This window comes from Mizuhopecten yessoensis, unplaced genomic scaffold (assembly GCF_002113885.1).
Source record: "Mizuhopecten yessoensis strain PY_sf001 unplaced genomic scaffold, ASM211388v2 scaffold11179, whole genome shotgun sequence".
Lineage (NCBI taxonomy): Eukaryota > Metazoa > Mollusca > Bivalvia > Pectinida > Pectinidae > Mizuhopecten > Mizuhopecten yessoensis.
The window spans coordinates 1566923-1588431 of NW_018408919.1; the positions used below are offsets into that span (position 1 = coordinate 1566923).

The 21509-nt window shown below is 36.3% G+C and overlaps 1 protein-coding gene across 1 annotated transcript in view; it reads right to left on the reverse strand.

Annotated features, from left to right (window-relative positions):
* The window catches only part of LOC110440333 (protocadherin-11 X-linked-like), a 112062-nt gene extending 94456 nt beyond the window's left edge, over positions 1 to 17606 (reverse strand). The window contains exons 1-4 of the mRNA XM_021483326.1: positions 17534 to 17606; positions 12095 to 12459; positions 7828 to 7882; positions 6206 to 6353 (exon numbers count right to left, since the gene is read on the reverse strand). The gene's annotated coding sequence lies outside the window, so the exon portion shown is untranslated. The remainder of the gene's footprint in view (positions 1 to 6205; positions 6354 to 7827; positions 7883 to 12094; positions 12460 to 17533) is intronic.
* Positions 17607 to 21509: the final 3903 nt, after the last annotated feature.

The following is a 21509-nucleotide window of genomic DNA, read 5'->3' on the forward strand; positions in this document are numbered from 1 at the left end:
ATCAAAAGCAATACAAAGTCCACCACCTCCGGACTAACTCCTGTATCAAAAATGAAAAGGTCAAGAACCCTGTATTATAAAAAGTGGGGTCCGAGACCAAAATTTTGTATGCAACATTCCACCTTCCAAAGAGATATTCACAAACAAAATTTGTAGACAACATGCTGGTAGTATATGATAGATTTCCCAAACATGCAATACATACTAAACAAAGGACAATAACTCTGTACATGTGAATAGTGCAGCCCGATTTTAATGACAAAGTATATATAAGGATTTTCCCCAGACAACGTAATGCATAGCAAACAAAGGGCGATAACTCTGTAAATAGAATTAGAGCTCACTTTTAGTAGGCAACGCTTGGCGATACAATGAGGCACTCGCATACAATATTTATTTGACAATTGCAAGTTAACAAGTCTATGACAATATATGCCTCGTACAAAGAGATGCCCAGGAGATCTGACTAAAAAACAGAGGGACAAAAAGCATTAACCCAAATTCTCCTCCAGTATAATATCAAATAGGCACTTATAAAAATCATGACATGAACAATAAAAAACAAGAAATATGTGATTTTATCTAGTCTTTGTCACAGTGCAGTCATATATATTGATACAGTAACAATTACTTATTGCATCAGGGTAATATTCCCAACTTCAGTATATAAGTTTGCAAAAATGTTATGGTCATATTTTAAACTTGAAAATAACAAGCAGGTACAATATCAAATTCAGACTATTTCATGTAAATAAGGTAAAAAATATCCCAGAAATGAACTTTTTCTGAGGTTCAAAGGTATCTTATTTCTGCAAATATAAACCTTCTTGATCTTGATTAAAAAGTTATGTATCCATAAATACTGCATAAGCTGTAATAATATCATAAACATATCTGATGAAAGGCGGACGATTTTCAAATTGACATTGTCCCCATTTATGCTACATCACTCCTTCCTGTCTTCGCTTTCTTCCTTGAAAGTAATTCATTTTTTTTTATCAAGATGTAATTTCCTTAACAGCTAAATCAGTTTCTTTGAAAGCAGATTTCTCCAAACAAATTTTCTGTATTTATATAATTTCCTATCTTTTTATCACAGGAAACCCCTCTTTCTTTTTTTTTGTTTAAAATACTATTACACAAAATTGAAATTTTACAAAATGGTGGAGATATTATCAAAATTGTTTGGTATAGTGACACTCTAACAGAATAAAACCTACAAATAAAGATGTTTTCACTTAACTGTTTAGAAATCTGTATTGATACGCTACCGTAACTCATTCACCCCTGAAGACACATTCAAACTCTTCCAATTCAAAGGTTGGAATAGTTCATTATGAAATTTCAGGGGTGAATGAGTTATTTTGCGACATGATTTTCTTATCCGAAAAGATGCTCCACACCAAGAAACCCTAAATGGTAACAGGGACATGTAATCACACCAGCCAAGTTCTCTACAATGTAATTAAGGCCATTGATGGTCAAAATACAGGTCAATGTGCTAATTGCAGATCATCATACATGTCGAATTTCAACTTTGAAAGTCATCAAAATCACAAGGAAAACCAGGAAATGACTACCTTTCATAAAACCATTGTAAAGATAGGCTGAACTGACTTTTCCATCAAAGATATATTCCAAAGGTTGAGTTCTACTTTGCCAACTATATTTTGTGCTTGTAACGGAAATTTATCACCATTAACATTTTTCAGATTGGATATATAAGACATCAGGTTTGGTTATCAAAACTCATAGGAGGGCAGCGGGGACTGCACTAAGGACGTCGTTCCGTGGACCACAGCCGCTGCAACAGCCTATCTGCATCTGAGGAGCCGTTAGAGTTTGGATCGTGGCCTGGATGGGCCTAGGACTTTAGAATCAGCGAGGGCCTGGTAAGCACCAACTTACCCCGTCACATTGACCAAACAGCGACTTCGTCATTGAAGTGTAGACGATAAACAACTCAAACAACCAACCATTATCAAACCTCAGAAATCCAGAGGGATGCTTGACCCAATAAATTGAAAATAATTTGTAATTTCTAGCATCTCAAATATTCATGAAATTTTTCAGAACGATTGGCAAACTCACAAACAAAATTTTATGTAAAATACTAGCACAAAAAGTTCTATGTTAGAAACAAAATAGCTTATACAGCAAAACTCAGCCTATCCTTCCTCAAGTGTTTTATAGACATGAATGGTAACCACGGAAACATGTTAGACTGGTTTCAGATACCACATTATAATTACCGGATACACTCCATAACCTGGTTTATTATAATTTGTTGACAACCTTATTTACTTTGAACAATGTAAACAGATATGTTTACTTTGATCAATGTAAACAGATAGCTGTAGCACTTGTTATAAGTTTATGGACCATGAAATAAATGCACATCTTTAACAACAGCAATATGTATTTCTATTCAAATACCTTTATTATCTTTTTCGTCAACAAAATAATTTGTTCCTACGTAAATTTTTTATCAGAATTACGTAAGATGATGCAAATAACAACCTGTAAATTATCTTTTTAAAACTTTAAGGACTGCTTCTTCCATAAACGATTCAGTGTAATTAAATTCAAATATGAAAGCCAATCCCATATATATATAGTTTTCACAACATGCTCTACAGAAGAACGTTTCTGATTGGTCAATTTAAACATGTGCATTGCAATTGCGCGGACTTTTGGCGGTGTATCTGATTATGTGTAGGATAATTTGAGCTCCTAAATGGAAAAGCTTTCCACAACTAAATCCCTTTGTATCCGATATAAATAAAAAATATTTGTAAACTAGCTAAACCTGCAGTTTATAACGTGTAATTAATAGGTGTTATTATCTTTTTACAACTTCCTCTTCATGGCAAATTATTTCCATATGCTATTTGGTACATACATACTTTTCCTGGTGTAATTTTAAGATTGTACTTAACTTAAGTTTGGTGAACTTGCATAAATTTGGTGAACTTGCATAAAACACAAGGGGGAGTAATACTCTGGAAATATTCCATGTATTGTCAACAGGAACGGCAAATATAGGTCACTGTGACCATGTTATGATGGGCAACAATTCCTCATACAAATATAGGTCCTGATGTACAGCCAGATGGGTTCGAATCCAGGACCCTACACACTCTAGACGGACACTCTACCAATTGAGCTACCTCAGGTGGGCAACGATCGACCCAGTCCAGTTCCGATAGATATATATAGCATAAATAAACATGCATGGTTTCTGCTCTAAAACAAAGTCTAGAATAGAGGGTCTTTATCTTTACTGTATGTGTACTGTAACATATCTGTGTCTCCCTTGTCCATCAGTGTCATTAATACTTAATCGGTCTAGAGTCAAGCTTCCATATCAACAACGGAACAAAACGACTTCTACGATTGTCGGCGTGCAATACTGTATAATCGTTCCGATATGTCTACAAATCTATCTCCACATCTAAATAATTTCTGAAACATTCATTGAGGATATATATATATAGATCCTTATTACCTTAATAGAGATCAGAAAGTCGACTCTAATATGCACACACACAGGATGGCAGCTTGGAGACACTGCATGACCCAATCCAAATAGATGGGTATTGTAAATTGATGCTTTTCGGTCCAAAGGGATATAAAATTCTCGGCGAATTCATAGCTTTTGTGAGTTATCAATAAAGTGCCTTCAAACACTGACAGGTGAAACTCTCCAGAGCTTTTCGCTTCTAAAGTTGTCTTTTTTACAGCGCCTTACACAATACATCTGAATTTTAACTTAAATGAATGAGACAATTATAAGCAAACTAATTTGACCATGAGAAACTCATTTGTTTCGAGACTAAATGCCCCCCCCTTTAAACAGTTTTGTAAGGTTGAAGCCCTGGTTGTTCGGAGATTCCAAGTCATGCTGGTGTCTGTAGCTCGCTTCACATAAACAACTTCACGATAAATGGCTGCTAATCAGATTCGAATTAAAGCTTGACAAGAAATGATGTAGAAACAGGAGGGACAATCATTTACACAACACTGTAGTCAGGCAGTGTGAAAGGATTTTCAAACTCTGTGCCTTAAAAGCAATAATCAATAAAAAATACATTTCCAAAACTATCTCAATAGCAGCATGTGCTGCCTCTCTGTGTGATTAGCAAACGTGAACCCTATTGTGGGCCATTTTCCATTTTTTACTTTCTTTCCCCAAAACAATTTTTCAATATGGGTCGGTTCTTTGAAACTGAATTATTGTTTTCTCAAATGTTATTAATAGAGGATTTTGAACCTGTTCCCATTGTATCTGATTTTAAGCTCGTTTCATAAAGTTTCAATGTAATGGGAATGAATTTGAGTTCCTTCTTTTCTCAACCAAAGCAATGTTCGATTGGACATTTTGTAAAATATTTAAAGCAGTTAAATCAAAGGAAAACACCGCCAGTTTTATCATTGTCATGAACCAACTTGTATCAACTTGTATTGTTGTTCCAATGTGACGTAACAAGGGTCTGATGTTATACCTTACAAATCAAATCTCTATGTGACAGTGTTGTAACATTGTACAGCAACAATTGGTTAAATGATGAACATTTTATCACCATCAATATCATTTCAGTATTTAATATATACATATTCCCCATGGCCATGGTCCCTAGCTGTGTAAATCTTTCCTCATCTCTGCTCCCTGGTTAAAATACTGCTCTATATATGTATGTAACAGGAAAAAGAGTAGTGTGCCTCTGCCTCAAACCTGTGATCTCTAGGTTCCTATAGTCAGACCCTCTACCACTGAACTAAAGGGAAATTCCCTCTATTGCAAAGCTAGAAGGCAACCATGACCCTATGTACAATTAAAACCTGCCATGCTATTCCCCCCTTTATAAACGAGTTCTGTGACCATCGAACATGGTTCTAACTCCCTGTCACCACAGGGAGGGCCATCATAACGCAGGACCCTATATATATCTACTTGTAACAGGATAGAGAGAAGTGTGCTTCCACCGGGGATCAAACCCACAATCCCTATGGTTCCTAGTCGGATACTCTACCACTGGGCTAAAGGGAAATTCCCTCTAGCGTAAATGTACAATAAAAATCTGCCGTTTATACTTTGGCAAGTAGTGAAATCGTTTTTTTTGGTTTTCGTTACTATTTCAGTTAAAGTTTTCAACTTCAAACATGAAAGAATGCAACAAACATTCATAATACATTGATGTTACAAATGAATTATATTTTTAAAGATGGAATAGTAGAGTTATAGAAATCCAAGACTTTTATCAAGTACATTGTGCCATATAAAATATTGATCCTACAAGTTTGGTATCAATGTATTATATTGACTTTTTTTTTGCATCGTGATACATCAGTACTACAAAATATTATCACAACCCTATCTCACATTGTATGACAGTATTGCAGTGAAAAGTAACATGAAGGAACAGAAACGTGCAATACATGAAATATTTCGAGAGTATACATTTTTGGGGTCTCTCTTCAAGAAACAACTTTGGAAACACATTTCAAAACTTGTCTCTTTCAATCGATTTGGCCAATACATTCAACAAACTGAATTTTACCCCCAATTCAGACAAATTAGTATTTCTCTGTATCCAGTGATTAGACTATACATTTGTAGGTTGTCTTTGCCAGGCTCCCCCCAATTACAGCCCTGGACTTGTAGACTAACAGATGATTATCTACAAGCTCCCGTAGGATAAACTAATATTATTACAACATTTAGTACCTTTATTATCTGCCAGTAGTTAATATATATCTGTACCACGTGACCATGCAGACTAGGCTGTCTTTGCCGGGCTCCCCCCAATTACAGACTTGGACCTGTAGACTAACATGACATTATGCCATTATCTACAGGCTCCAATTATGATGCACCAATATTAACTACACTGGCAGATATCATATATCAACTGCCAATAGCAGTCATACAGAGTAGCCCCAAGAATGCCAAATTGTTATAATTATGTAGTAAACAATTATGAGTTAATAAACATTATTGCAACTATACTTTGTCTTTGTTGTTTTGTATAAACTCCCTGGTGTTTTATGCTAGTTCATCAAATTTCAAATAAGTACAATTTTAAAACTACACCACTAAACGTATGTATGTACCAAATAGCATATTGAAATAATTTGCCGTGAAGAGGAAGTTGTAAAAAGATAATAACACCTATTAATTACACATTATAAAGTCTACACTTACCTTAAATATGAAATTTTCAGCACAATATCCAAAGACCTTTGGTGATATGTTTGAAATGTTGTCAACATGGCTTCGTATCTTGGTACAGGAAAACAACAGAGATTTATTATCTTCATTCGGACCAGTGGGGTGAGAGTAATTCCGTTACCTGCATAAACGAGAAAAGTTGACCTGTATCAATACCTGTGTAGATACCTGTACAAGCACTTGAGAGATAGGCCGAGTACTTCGTTTAACCATCAGCACCCTTATCTTATCAATCAGTCACTGGATACCCTATCAAACCCACACTTCACAAGGGAAAAGTGACAAAGAGGTCCACTTCAGTACAACCAGGTCTTAGAGGATCTTGTCAGACTGCATACATGTGCCAAGTCTTATGGTTTCATCTACTTTCCAGATTTATTTCTTACAAAGTCATTAGATCTACCTGTCAAGATTAACAAGATTTCATCTACCTACAAAGTCTAACAAGATTTCACCAGAAACAAAATTTCTGATTTCAACTACTTTCCAGGTCTAAAAAGACTTCTTTAGGAACAATAAATTATAATGTCACAATCAACTTCTGACGGGAGGGGTCAATTACAAATTGAACATTCCAGACTTCTGTCACAGGATTTGTGACTGAAATAAAAGGAATTGGTTTGGTTGTCTAACATTTGGCAGAGCCTTGGGTTAGTAGACAACAAAATAATTCACTCCTTAGGTTCGCAATTTTTCTGTCACACCCTCAAGGTAGGGGAAGATAATATTACTCTACTGTGTCACATCTACCTGTCAGATTTCATCACATGATGCTGACTATCTACTGCTGATGTATCCTGGATATCATTACCGTATTTCTCCTACATTTAGTCCAGGGGGCCAACACATTATCTCTGACTGAAAGTAGGGGGGATGGGCTTATTACAGGACAACACATTATCTCTGACTGAAAGTAGGGGGATGGGCTTATTACAGGACAACACATAATCTCTGACTGAAAGTACAGGGTGGGCTTATTAGAGGACAACACATAATCTCCGACTGAAAGTAGGGGGTGGGCTTATTAGAGGACAACACATAATCTCCGACTGAAAGTACAGGGTGGGCTTATTAGAGGACAACACATACTCTCTGACTGAAAGTAGGGGGTGGGCTTATTAGAGGACAACACATAATCTCCGACTGAAAGTAGGGGGTGGGCTTATTACAGGACAATGAAAAAGCTTTTGTTGGCAATTCTTCCTAACTGCAATATATATTGATGGGCTTATTACCAAGCATGGGCTTATTGCCGGATAAATACGGAAATTCAATATGTCACATGACATTTCTACCCAGAGTGAGTAAATCCACAGTATGTAATACATGTATATAGGTTTAAATGTCCATTTGTTTATGTTGATAAACTCATTGTTTTACATGAAAAAATGTCACCCACATAAAATGTTGGATAATTGTCTGGGTTTAATTTTGATAGATTTATGTTGGTATGGATAAACTGAGACATGTATTGAGTTCCTGGATTTCTGAACATACAGGAGAATTACAACAATTCAATAGTTTTAGATCTATCTTCTATCAGAGTTAACTTGGTCAAATGAAAAACTAATATATATACAACATATCAAACATACCAGTGAGTGTCCCTCATGTTGTAGAAAGCTTCAATTTCGTCATCATGGCTTCCATCTAAAATAAAACAATGAAATGTTGTGAAATAACATTTTACTTCTATACAAATTTTAACTTCCCCAATAGACTTGTAATGCTGGTACCCTTAGCAGGACCACCAAAATTAATTATTCAAGAGGATGCATCAAAACAATATAAAATTGTTTTTTGAACTTAATAATGGTTACTTGTCTATTAAATACTTCAAACCATCAATTTCTGTTTCAACTTCAGTTTATTTTCTCTGAACAGCTACCAGTATTTATTTTTAAATTTGATTACAACGTTTACAATGTTGTCTTTTGAATGTTACTTAACTTCTATGAAATTGTGCAGGTTATTGATGCTGACAAACCTATCAATTTTATCTTCTCTTGTAAAAAAAACATTTTGGTATGGAAAGCTTCTTCAGTTTTTATTTTGCAATTAAAATGCAATTTTAATCCGCACCAACGGATGGGATTATCATAACAATAAATCATTCCTGGAGTCAGAAAGGAAATAAGATTAGGAATTTGCTTGACGTCATTGTGTATACATGTGTTGTATCCCTATATTGCAGGAAATCTCCTATGCTAAAAACGGGGAAATTGTGTGCTGAGGTAATTTACACTTAAGATCAGAGGCTGGATCATCCGAATCAATTTCATTGTGACTTTGATTTTGTCGATATCTTACCTATAGTACAAAACAATTGTCAGGACCAGGCAAACGTAGAATATACTCTAAGGAAACCTGAGGCTTCAAGAGTATAGCTATTTTTCTGTTATATTCGGATTAATTTTCAAATTACTATTAGGAGGTTGATTGATTGATTGATTGATTGTTTTTACGTCTGCTTCACTACAGAGTAGTTCGGTTATCCAGCAGACGATATTAGGAAGTCTTTGTATACCATCCTTATACACCTCATCTTTATAACAGCATGTCTGATTGGACAATGATGGTCACATGATGGGGCAATAAAACATCATGTCACCCTAAAACGCTCAAGTTTCTCCGATCATATTTCCCTTATTCGGGGCCTCTCTAGAACAATTAGCACGACACATACACTACGACCTAGTTATGAATGACGGAAGCACTCGTCAACAATAGTGTGTCAACTTGATCATTATACACTACTGTAGGGTTATTGTTTTTGATTGATTTATTTATTTTTTGGGCATAAAAGATTCTTATAATTTCCCTTGCAGTAGGTAAACATGATTCTTTGTTTCTCCTCGATTAATCATGCTTCGCTTGTGTTTTTGCCCTAATCACCCAAGTGAGACATGATAATAACATTGGAGAAACAAATAATACTGTTTCCCTACAGTAAGGGTATTATTGATGTATCGATCCTTCTGATTCCGAGAAGATTGATTATAACATATATGTGGCCTTATTCAGACATAGGTTCTTGGCTATCTTTCACTACATCTTTTAATTTGTTGTAATGTTTCAAATTCCTAACTTTTGAGAAAATTTATCAACCATTTATCAAGCATCGGATGAATGACAATTACATGAGCAAGTCTTTACTTTTTAACATTGTTTGATATTAATTCAAATTCATTATTCAGATTCTGGTAAAATAATGCTTGCAACGGAAATCTGCCTACAAAGAACTCAATCTCCCTACCAATGGGAGAGAATTTTCCCTATGTCCTCTCAAATCATCACATGTATGGATGTGATTGGATACATTTTATGAAGGCATGAAAAGTAGTAGTTTCTTTTTGATAAGGGGGAATATTTTATCCATGACACTGACCTTTAACAGGTGAATCCATATGGGTACAATACTGCAATTCCAAACACGACCTTGTTATTGTTTAACAATTACGAACCTTTAACAAGTTCAAATTTTATTCAGCTAAACATGTCTTTACTCCATAGAATGGTTGACTTTGACGATAATTCCTTCCAAGTACTGAGAAACTATTTTAGTCTTTAGATGGGCATATTTTTATTTGAAAGTTCACTTTTATAAGATATACAATTGAAAGGGTTGTCACTCCCAATACACTAATTATAAGCAATTACAAAAAAAAGTGTCTTACCTTTATGTTTGTTCACAGAAAAAGTAAATATCACATTGTTCTCTTGTGTGTTTTCATGTAATTCAAAGTAACGTATAAAAGTAAGGTTAAGCGTTTACAACCCTTGTGGCCCATGAAGTCAGAGATTAACCAATTAAGTTTCTGTGGCATGGTGGCATTTACCAATATGTAAAATCTCTCTCTAAAAAAAGCCAGTTCTCTTGCAGGATTACTTTTCATTTGTACAGCTGGGGAGACTGGAATATTCAAAGATACCTGTCCCATCGCACTGGGTTTTTTCCGTATATACCCGGTACAGTAATGTCCCCTTAATTTTGTTTTGGATAAAACTGTAGCATATAGTGGGGCCAGAACACTTTCATAAACCAGGTAGCTATGATGGTAAGAACAATACTGTACAATTTAAACAATCTCAAGTCCAGCAAGGAGTTTTTCATTTCATATTTATTATTTTCTCATAAAAGTCCAGCATATATATACCGTTATTTGTAAAACCAAATATCTTTGCTGCATGGATATTCTGTGCCAACTTAGTTTCAAATCCCTTCATTTGTTCTGAGGGAGTAGTCTTTTAAAGACTTATCTCTAAATGCTCCTCCCCTTTCCCCCAGGGGCCTACACCCTTCACATTATTCAATTCCCACACTAAAATAACCTTATAACTTTCCACAAGCACTTTTAACTTTACAGCCTCTTGATAACATCAGTTAAACAAATATTTCTTTTTTCCCCGTAAATTTTAACAGCTTTAAAATGGGACATTACAATTACTTTGTTTGGCCTATTGAGGTTTTAATTTACAGAAAGATCAAACTTTCCTAATACGGCTAGAAAAGGGAAAAAAATGACGGGTTTTAGGACTACAACTTTTTTTATAAAAGCTCTTATTTACATATTGACTGGGGGAAATCTTATCATTAGTTTAATTTCTTCAATTTATAATGGTGCCAGCTAGGTCCTATTTAAGGTCAAAGTATTTTCTAATTTTAGCTATGTTTCTCACAAACATAGATAGCTTAAACCTCATTATCATACAACTAATCAAGAAATTACCTCAATAAAAAAAAAGATGACCTTTAAATTGTACGGGTCTTGTAACTTAATGACATAGCTCAGGCAAACCCCACATTACAGCCATGTTCTTCCTACCGTTATAAACGTCGATGTACACAAGGCGCAATTTGTATTCACTAAAGCCATCCAATTTCTCTTTTACGTGTAACATGAATTAATACCGGTGAAAATGTCATGAATAATCACCGATTGTATATAAATTGCAGGCAATCTGTTTGATTTCCCAATAAAAAAAAAGATCTTTTGAAAGAGGTGTGTTTCGAGAACCCCTTAGTATGAGGGGCTATATATGTCTTGAATATACCTTCACATTTAATCATCGAGAAAATGTCTATGTCACATATAAATTGTTATAATTTGCTATCTAGGCGAGGTTATTCAAGCTAATGCACCAAACAACATTGGAAATACTTTTTAAAATAAATTTATTCTATCAACTTTCTATACAAAGTCTTTTAAAGAGAGAATCTAGCTTATATTTTCACACAATAAAAACATTGTTGAAGCATATGTTTTGAACATGAGACTTAATATGTTGTTGAATTTTTAAAAAGAAATAAAAAACAGAAATAGCCAAACAGAAAAATCTTCCTATATGTGAAATCATTTCTTGACTTATATATAATTATGATGCTTGGCATACAGTATGTAAGAACTTCTAAAACATATTATAGCCATGATTTAGCATAGAGTAATCTTTGCATTTGCGAAGAAATTTCATCTTAACGAAAGTATTGAATGTACTGTTTCTATATGGTTAATTCTGCAACAGTACTTGATCAGAAATATTCATAATATCATGTTTAATTCACAGCTTCACTTTACCACAAAAATAACTCTACCATGAAAATAACAATTTGTACAGCATCCAGATCCAAAATAATCACCATTGCCTATATTGCAAATATCAGAACAAGTAGTTGAATATTTTTTAAGATATAGCATGCCATCCACCCCCTTTCTCCTACCCTTCCCCTCCCCCTTAAAAAAAAAAGTGAAAAAAATAGACTTACCAATGATCATTTTATCTCAAAGTCACATCCAATTCCAATAAATGACAATGAAGTGCATGATTTGAATACAATTTCTTAATGATGAAAAAAATGAAAACCTTTAAATTGTTCCTATGGTGAATCCAAATGAGGCAGATCCATATGGCTCTATCAGTGGTAATGGACTCTTTCAACATCTGCAGCCTTGATGCAGAGGGTCAGTGAAGGTTAACGAAGGTCACTTACAATCATCTGGGTCCCTCAAGGGTCAGGGTCTGTCCAGCCCCAGGGGAGCTACACATACCCCATAAATCTACAGAGCCATGTTTTTTCCTGATCTCAATAACCATTATATTAATATGGCAGTTGTATGCCAAACTGCCAACATGGTCTTTGTTCATGGAGGCCACCCTGTGAATCCTGGATCTCGACTCCCGACTCCCACGGAGCTCACCACACACTATATCTGGGGAGGTACAACCTGCTGCAAAAGAGTAAAGAGCAACTTTTATGGATGTTTAATAAGTAATTATACTTTAGAAAATAAGGTGGTCTTTTAACCCTAACAGTAGGTTGGGGGAGGGGGAAATGGTTTCCTCAAAATCCTTCATGCTGGGATAGCATGCATTTGGTTTGAACTGGACCATTGACCAGAGAAACAAAAACCAGAAGTCCCAGTGGACACATTTCCTGCAGTGTGGGGTCAGAGAAGTGTAGAATAGTTATTCATGATATATGGAACAAAGAAAAAGCCAGCAGCAGGCCTAGTGGTTACAAACTCATTGAGGTAATGCATTTTGGAGCATTATGTCTCGCTCCTATTAAACACCATTCTATTTGATTAAAACGTACTTGTCATATGTTTACCATGTTAATCCAGCAATAAGCCCATGTTTAGTAACGACCCAATCCATATATATATTAGTGTAGTGGAACTGGACTGGGTCGATTGTTGACTTCCAGGTATTTCAATTGGTAGAGCGTCCGTCTAGAGTTCAGAGGGTCCTGAGTTTGAACCCCGGTCTAGCCATGCATTGTTCCACTCCTGTTACATTGATGCCTGTGAACATCCCTTGTTGCAAGTACTTGGTGAGTTCTTGGCAAGGGGATACCTGAACCTCGGATGTAAATAGTGCTGTCTTTTGAGGCAAGGGGATACCCAAAGCCAGGTTATGAAAAGTTGTGGCTTTCAAGCCAAGAAAAAGGAAGGAGGAATGTAGGAGAACTGGACTGGGCTGATGGTTGGTAACCAGGTAGCTCAATTGGTAGAGCACCTATCTAGATGTTTGAGGGTCCTAGGTTCAAACCCCAGTCAGGCCATGCATTTTTCTGCTCCTGTTACATTAGCTAGGATACAGAAATGCCAATAATCATAAATATTATTTCCTTATTCTGTAATGCTCCCATCTCCTACTCTGAGTCAAAGATTATGTGTAGGGCCCGGGGCATACATACAGTGATTACAAAAGATAAGATTCCCAAAATTTCAGACATCACAGAGGGAGACAACCTTAGTCTCCTCCAGCATAAGATTAACATCTGGGGAAGCAACCCTTCATTATCCCTGTTGATGACACAACCCATAGAAACAAACTTCAGATTTCAGCCAATACAGGCTATGCCATCAATGATTATAAAATATGTATGGTCTTCAATGTTCATGGATATCCAGAACTGTCTCTCTGTGATGAAAATCTGAATCAAAATCCAAATCAATCTAAATGTATTACCATCCAGTTGGTACATTAATTTACACAATTCTGTTAAATTATGCACATAAATGGATTTGGTTTCATGATATAACACATAAATGTGAGAGATTTTTTTTAATCTGGATACAGTAGGTCGACAATATAAGTCCATTATTATCAGCATCAGCTCAATTTTCCTGTAATATACTTTTTGAAATAGATCTTTTTTTCCAATAAAATCAGAATTTTGTAATGAAGGCTTGTTTGAGTTTACATCCTATTCATTTAAGGACATGCCAGGTTTTGTTGGTGGAGGAAAGCTAAACTGCCTGGAGAAAAAACACCGACCTGCAGCCAGTATCTCTGGGGACTGCCCTACATAGGCCTCGAACCTGGGACCCAGTATTGGTCCTTACAGACCTGGGACCCAGTATTGGTCCTTACAGACCTAGGACCCAGTATTGGTCCTTACAGACCTGGGACCCAGTATTGGTCCTTACAGACAGGTCAATATTACAGAGATGCCAAGTATTATCACAACATGTCTCAGACAGGTGCATGGTCCTTACAGACAGGTCAATATTACAGAGATGCCAAGTATTATCATAACATGTCTAAGACATGTTATGATAATACTTGGCATCTCTGTAATATTGACCTGTCTGTAAGGACCATGCACCTGTCCGAGACATGTTGTGATAATACTTGGCATCTCTGTTATATTGACCTGTCTGTAAGGACCAGCTGTCTAAGACATGTTATGATAATGCTTGGCATCTCTCTAATATTGACCTGTCTGTTAGGACCGCCTTTCATAGACATGTTATGATATTACTTGGCATCTCTCTAGACATGTTATGATAATACTTGGCATCTCTCTAATATTATCATAACATGTCTCAGACAGGTGGTCCTTACAGACAGGTCACTATTCCAGAGATGCCAAGTATTATCCTACCATGTCTTATACAGGTGGTCCTTACAGACAGATCAATATTACAGAGATGCCAAGTATTATTATAACATGTCTCAGACAGGTGGTCCTTACAGACAGGTCAATATTAGAGAGATGCCAAGTATTATCATAACATGTCTTAGACAGCTGGTCCTTACAGACAGGTCAATATAACAGAGATGCCAAGTATTATCATAACATGTCTTAGACAGGGGGTCCTTACAGACAGGTCAATATTAGAGAGATGCCAAGTAATATCATAACATGTCTATGAAAGGCGGTCCTAACAGACAGGTCAATATTAGAGAGATGCCAAGCATTATCATAACATGTCTTAGACAGCTGGTCCTTACAGACAGGTCAATATAACAGAGATGCCAAGTATTATCATAACATGTCTTGGACAGGGGGTCCTTACAGACAGGTCAATATTAGAGAGATGCCAAGTATTATCATAACATGTCTTAGACAGGGGGTCCTTACAGACAGGTCAATATTCGAGAGATGCCAAGTAATATCATAACATGTCTATGAAAGGTGGTCCTAACAGACAGGTCAATATTACAGAGATGCCAAGTATTATCATAACATGTGTCCGACAGGCAGTCCTAACAGACAGGTCAATATTAGAGAGATGCCAAGTAATATCATAACATGTCTATGAAAGGCGGTCCTGACAGACAGGTCAATATTACAGAGATGCCAAGTATTATCATAACATGTCTTAGACAGGGGGTCCTTACAGACAGGTCAATATTAGAGAGATGCCAAGTAATATCATAACATGTCTATGAAAGGCGGTCCTGACAGACAGGTCAATATTACAGAGATGCCAAGTATTATCATAACATGTCTTAGACAGGGGGTCCTTACAGACAGGTCAATATTAAAGAGATGCCAAGTATTATCATAACATGTCTCAGACAGATGGTCCTTACAGACAGGTCAATATTACAGAGATGCCAAGTATTATCATAACATGTCTCAGACAGATGGTCCTTACAGACAGGACAATATTACAGATACCAAGAAATATCATAACATGTTTCAGAAAGGCGGTCCTTACAGACAGGTCAATATTAAAGAGATGCCAAGTATTATCATAACATGTCTCAGACAGATGGTCCTTACAGACAGGACAATATTACAGATACCAAGAAATATCATAACATGTTTCAGAAAGGCGGTCCTTACAGACAGGTCAATATTAAAGAGATGCCAAGTATTATCATAACATGTCTCAGACAGGTGGTCCTTACAGACAGGTCAATATTACAGAGATGCCAAGTATTATCATAACATGTCTTAGACAGGCAGTCCTTACAGACAGGTCAATATAACAGAGATGCCAAGTATTATCATAACATGTCTCAGACAGGCGGTCCTTACAGACAGGTCAATATTACAGAGATGCCAAGAAATATCATAAAATGTTTCAGACAGGCGGTCCTTACAGACAGGTCAATATTACAGAGATGCCAAGAAATATCATAACATGTTTCAGATAGGCGGTCCTTACAGACACTGGTCATTATATTATTACAGAGATGCAAAGTATTATCACAACATGTCTTAGACAGGTGGTCCTTACAGACAGATCAATATTACAGAGATGCCAAGTATTATTATAACATGTCTCAGACAGGTGATCCTTACAGACAGGTCAATATTACAGAGATGCCAAGTAATATCATAACATGTCTATGAAAGGCGGTCCTAACAGACAGGTCAATATTACAGAGATGCAAAGTATTATCACAACATGTCTTAGACAGGTGGTCCTTACAGACAGATCAATATTACAGAGATGCCAAGTATTATCACAACATGTCTCAGACAGGCAGTCCTTACAGACAGGTCAATATTACAGAGATGCCAAGTTTTATCATATTATGTCTCAGACAGGTGGTCCTTACAGACACGTCAATATTACAGAGATGCCAAGTTTTATCATATTATGTCTCAGACAGGTGGTCTTTACAGACAGGTCAATATTACAGAGATGCCAAGAAATATCATAACATGTTTCAGATAGGCGGTCCTTACAGACACTGGTCATTATAGTATTACAGAGATGCAAAGTATTATCACAACATGTCTTAGACAGGTGGTCCTTACAGACAGATCAATATTACAGAGATGCCAAGTATTATCACAACATGTCTTAGACAGGTGGTCCTTACAGACAGATCAATATTACAGAGATGCCAAGTATTATTATAACATGTCTCAGACAGGTGGTCCTTACAGACAGGTCACTATTACAGAGATGCCAAGTATTATCATAACATGTCTTATACAGGTGGTCCTTACAGACAGCTCAATATTACAGAGATGCCAAGTATTATCATAACATGTCTCAGATAGGCGGTCCTAACAGACAGGTCAATATTACAGAGATGCCAAGTAATATCATAACATGTCTCAGACAGGTGGTCCTTACAGACAGATCAATATTACAGAGATGCCAAGTATTATCACAACATGTCTCAGACAGGTGGTCCTTACAGACAGGTCACTATTACAGAGATGCCAAGTATTATCATAACATGTCTCAGATAGGCGGTCCTAACAGACAGGTCAATATTACAGAGATGCCAAGTATTATTATAACATGTCTCAGACAGGTGATCCTTACAGACAGGTCAATATTACAGAGATGCCAAGTTTTATCATATTATGTCTCAGACAGGTGGTCCTTACAGACAGGTCAATATTACAGAGATGCCATGTATTATTACAACATGTTTAGACAGGTCAGGTGATCCTTATTGACAGGTTATAATTACAGAGATGTATGAAGAAAACATTCAGGGTAACTGTATAACAACAGAAGTTTTAGACAGGTAGTCCTTACAGACAGGTTGTCATTAATTTACAGAGATGTATGGAGAATAAATTGTGGGTATTACCTGAACAGTTTAGACAGGTGGTCAGTAAACACACACAGTTCATTGCACGGAATTATATCCAAGTCTGTAGTCTCTGTAAAAGAATGGATGCAAAAGATTAAAGCTAACATTTTTGTCGTTCATCAATTTGATTAAAATACAGATGTTTCATAATATTACCCTATTTGAACATTAAGATTGATTTCACTTTTGATGGTCTAGGGATTCAATTTTTCTTGACATAAACATTGTGACAATTTTATGATGGACCTGGAAAGAGCTCCTCAGTCAATACAGTATGTATGCCAGTCAAAATCTACCTACAATGTAGAGAACCTCCTTCCTCCACACAAAGATTTTTGTATTGTTTCATTAACTTACTTGACCAATTGCAAGATACGTGTTAGCAATTTGTACAACAAAGTATGCATGGGGCTGCAGGTTTTAGATGGTTTTATCAAAGATTTCAAATACTTTATATCTGCATTCAACTGCAGCTATGATTGAACTGAAGATCTTTTATTTTACAAGTTTTGTGTATTTCGTTTTTGTTTGTTTTGTGTCCCTGGGGGTTGGGAGTGGGAGGGGCAGGTTTATAACGTGAAAGCCACGACACATATATCATTATATATTTCTGTGAAAACACCACAAAAAATATAACTTTATTCAATTTTAAACAAACACTTTTTTCTTCACAACCATTTAAAGGGATGGGGAAGGGCTTTTTGGCAAGGAACATGACAATTTGTTTAAAGCCATGGTCTGTGACTGCAGTAACAAGTTGACCAATCGCGAGTCTGGGACAACCTTATCCGACTTTCAGTAATAACAAACAGACCTTATCAAAACCTATCATTTCCGCCAGACGACACCAACTATATCTTTAGACATCACACTAATTTGTCGGTGAAGATATTTTGACCTACCCTATATTGAGAAGTAGGGAAATTTCAACCCCTCCTCCCTTTTCTGTCCAATCGTTGTCTGGCCTACCGTGAGCCCAAATTAAATCTGATTTTTCTCCCATCCTGTCCCCGAGTCTGCCATGGGGTGCTGTAAGGATCGTCATATATGATTAAATCATCAATGAGCGGATGTTTTATGATCGTGTCTGCAGTTTCACCTACCCTGTCATTAACTATGCCTGGTGACCCGAGCTTTGTATTACATTTTACGCCTGTCGACCATAACGGGAGTCGGGTGACAACCACAATATGTAAGCGACATCGGAGAGACATCCGAGATAGGTCGTTAGCGATAGTTTATGATGCAGAAGTGCACCTTGGTCGTCGGATTATGCTAACGAGGTACTGCGCACCTGCAAAAATATTTAAAACTTACGTAAGAAATGCCGACATGTATCCGGTTCCCATCAGGGTTTATTAAAATATTTTTTGATATTAAGTATTCAATATCAAGTTTTGCCATAAATGAAGGCATAACAGAAATTTTTAAAAAAAATGTACGTTTTGTCGAATATTATTTGACGGAAATTACACCTCGTAATGGTTATTGCATTCGCCCGCATACACAAGATTTGTGTCTAGGGGAAACGAATAATCATATTTTCCTGGTACAGGGACAATACATGTGATATTTTACCAAAATTACAACAGAGACGTATTATACCATATATTATACGTCTCTGATTACAGTAAAGAAAAGATCGACACTGCTTACCGTTGCCGTCTGCGAGAAACGTCACTCTGAATTCAGGGGCAATAACTTTTAGGTCCAATGATATAATAAAGATCAATTAATTAAACTGAAATCAGAGACGTAATATATTATATATATACGTCTCTGCTGAGATATGTACGACATACATTGTATTATAATGTAACAATTTCCTTTTTTTGAAAATATCTCTCGGAAGACCCATTATACATTTGTATTTTGGGACTATATTAATTTGGCAAGTAGTCTCTCAGAGCACAGGATAGTTATACTTGATAGCTGGACTCTTTTGTGATAAATTAAAATCACAACCCTATTTGTTTTTAAACCTAAAAATGCTTATAATTATTACAGACCTGATTACAATTGCACGAACTTTCGGTAAAAAGTCTCAGGTCCCTGTGATCACAGTGTTGAACCTGTGTAGACTGGACCTTACTCCCACTATATGTGTATACCGAAAACCTGCGAAAGTATTGGTCCTAGAGAAGACTGATTAGGCAGGTTTTACTTTTCATTTGATGTCTGCTTTTCAGGTGAATTAGGATGATAGGTATTCTGATATCTTTTGTAAATTTTTCCATCGGTTTCCCCCTTCAAAAAATTGACAGAAAAATGTTTATTTTTTGTAAATATATAAAATCTACTTGCAATCATTTTGAATTTTAGGATATGTATATTTCGTACTTTTAACAAAGTTTGCGAATTATATAACAGTCTAGATCTGCTCATCTGATCCAGGGACGTGTAGTGGACACATCCCTGTCTGATCATTTGAAAAGATTTGAGCCGTCAACATCAAACGAGTTCAGTTTACTGGCGAACCTGGTGAAATACATGCCTCGATCCGAAAAGATACTTTACAGTATATTTTGAATGACTACTATCATGAATCAGCCCCGATAACTATGTGGTAACTCTAATGCTATGTCCGAGGCGGAAATACCTTTTGTAAAACAAGATGGAGCTTGATGTGCGTGTTCATTAAACTAGAGGAACAAATTGATTGTCTCGGAAACAAAATACGGATTGAATATGAGGTCATACACGGTTTTAAATAAATGTAGACAATAACAGTTCTTATAACTTTACTTATATTACCACCATACTCAGGGCTAGCTCGCTATATGGGCACGTGACAAATGTACCTGGTGACCCCACCATCCGATACTGTCAGACCGACACCAAGGCAAAGATAATGAAAAAATAAAATTTAATTATATGGTTCAAACTGCTCATTTATAGCGTAAACCTCAAAAATGTGTGTTCCCGTCAGTCACGGCTCGTTGTGAGAGACTTACGAGAGTGAGGGGTGCAGGTCGGGCACTGTGGTTAGGGAGTGTGGTCGGTGGTCCGGGGGTTAACAAGCCTAGTTTGATCTTTAATAGGTAGATCGGTTTCCCCAATGACGCGCCTGGGAGAACAAACTTGGGCACACTTCCCTTTTGTTGTACGTACATGTGTGTTACTGTTTTTACCTGTGTTTTTTTTGTACCTGTACCCTGTCATTACTCTTCAATCACAGGGTGATTAGTGTAAGCACATAGGAACTGGATGGAGTGATTGTTTCTCTGTCCTAACAAGCCGGGGACCGGAAACCGTTCCATCATGGTCATTCTTCCCGACATTTCTAACTTCAAAGAAGTGTGTTTCTGGTCACTTTAAATCAACACATATGTTTTTAAACATGACAAAGAAACGGAGTTTAAAATCTACTTGTAGACGCATATTGATTTACAAGGCAAGAGCACTTTAAACGTAAATAAAATGTAAACTGAATAAATTGCGGCTTTACACTTTGTGTACACTTTACATTTAAAGTTTGTTTGTTCAGATGCCAAAATAAGAAATTAACACTAACATTTATATTAAAATCTCGTTATAACGACCCTCGGTTTTATCAACAACACTTCGATATAATGCCCCCCCGAGTTCCAAGTATGTATATAGAGAAAAAATACTCGTTTATATACAATAAGCATCGATCTTATGTATTTCATTTTTATGCAGTAACATTTTGATATTATGTCATTTCAGTGAGATAGCACTATAAAGTCGGCATCAAATCCGCGTTATCACAAGGAGGCAAGCACACCAACATACCCTGTCTCCTGCATACACACACGCGAGCACGCTTTCACTACACACATAAAGGCACGTTCTTAAATGACCTGATATGTAAATAGGACATTAAGCAAAATTAAACAAAACAAAACCCTCGTTTACATTCAGTAAAACCACGATATAATGCCACACGAAAACATGCATATTTTATTTGCTACATCACTGTTCGTCAGCATATTTCAAGATCCCCTTTTCC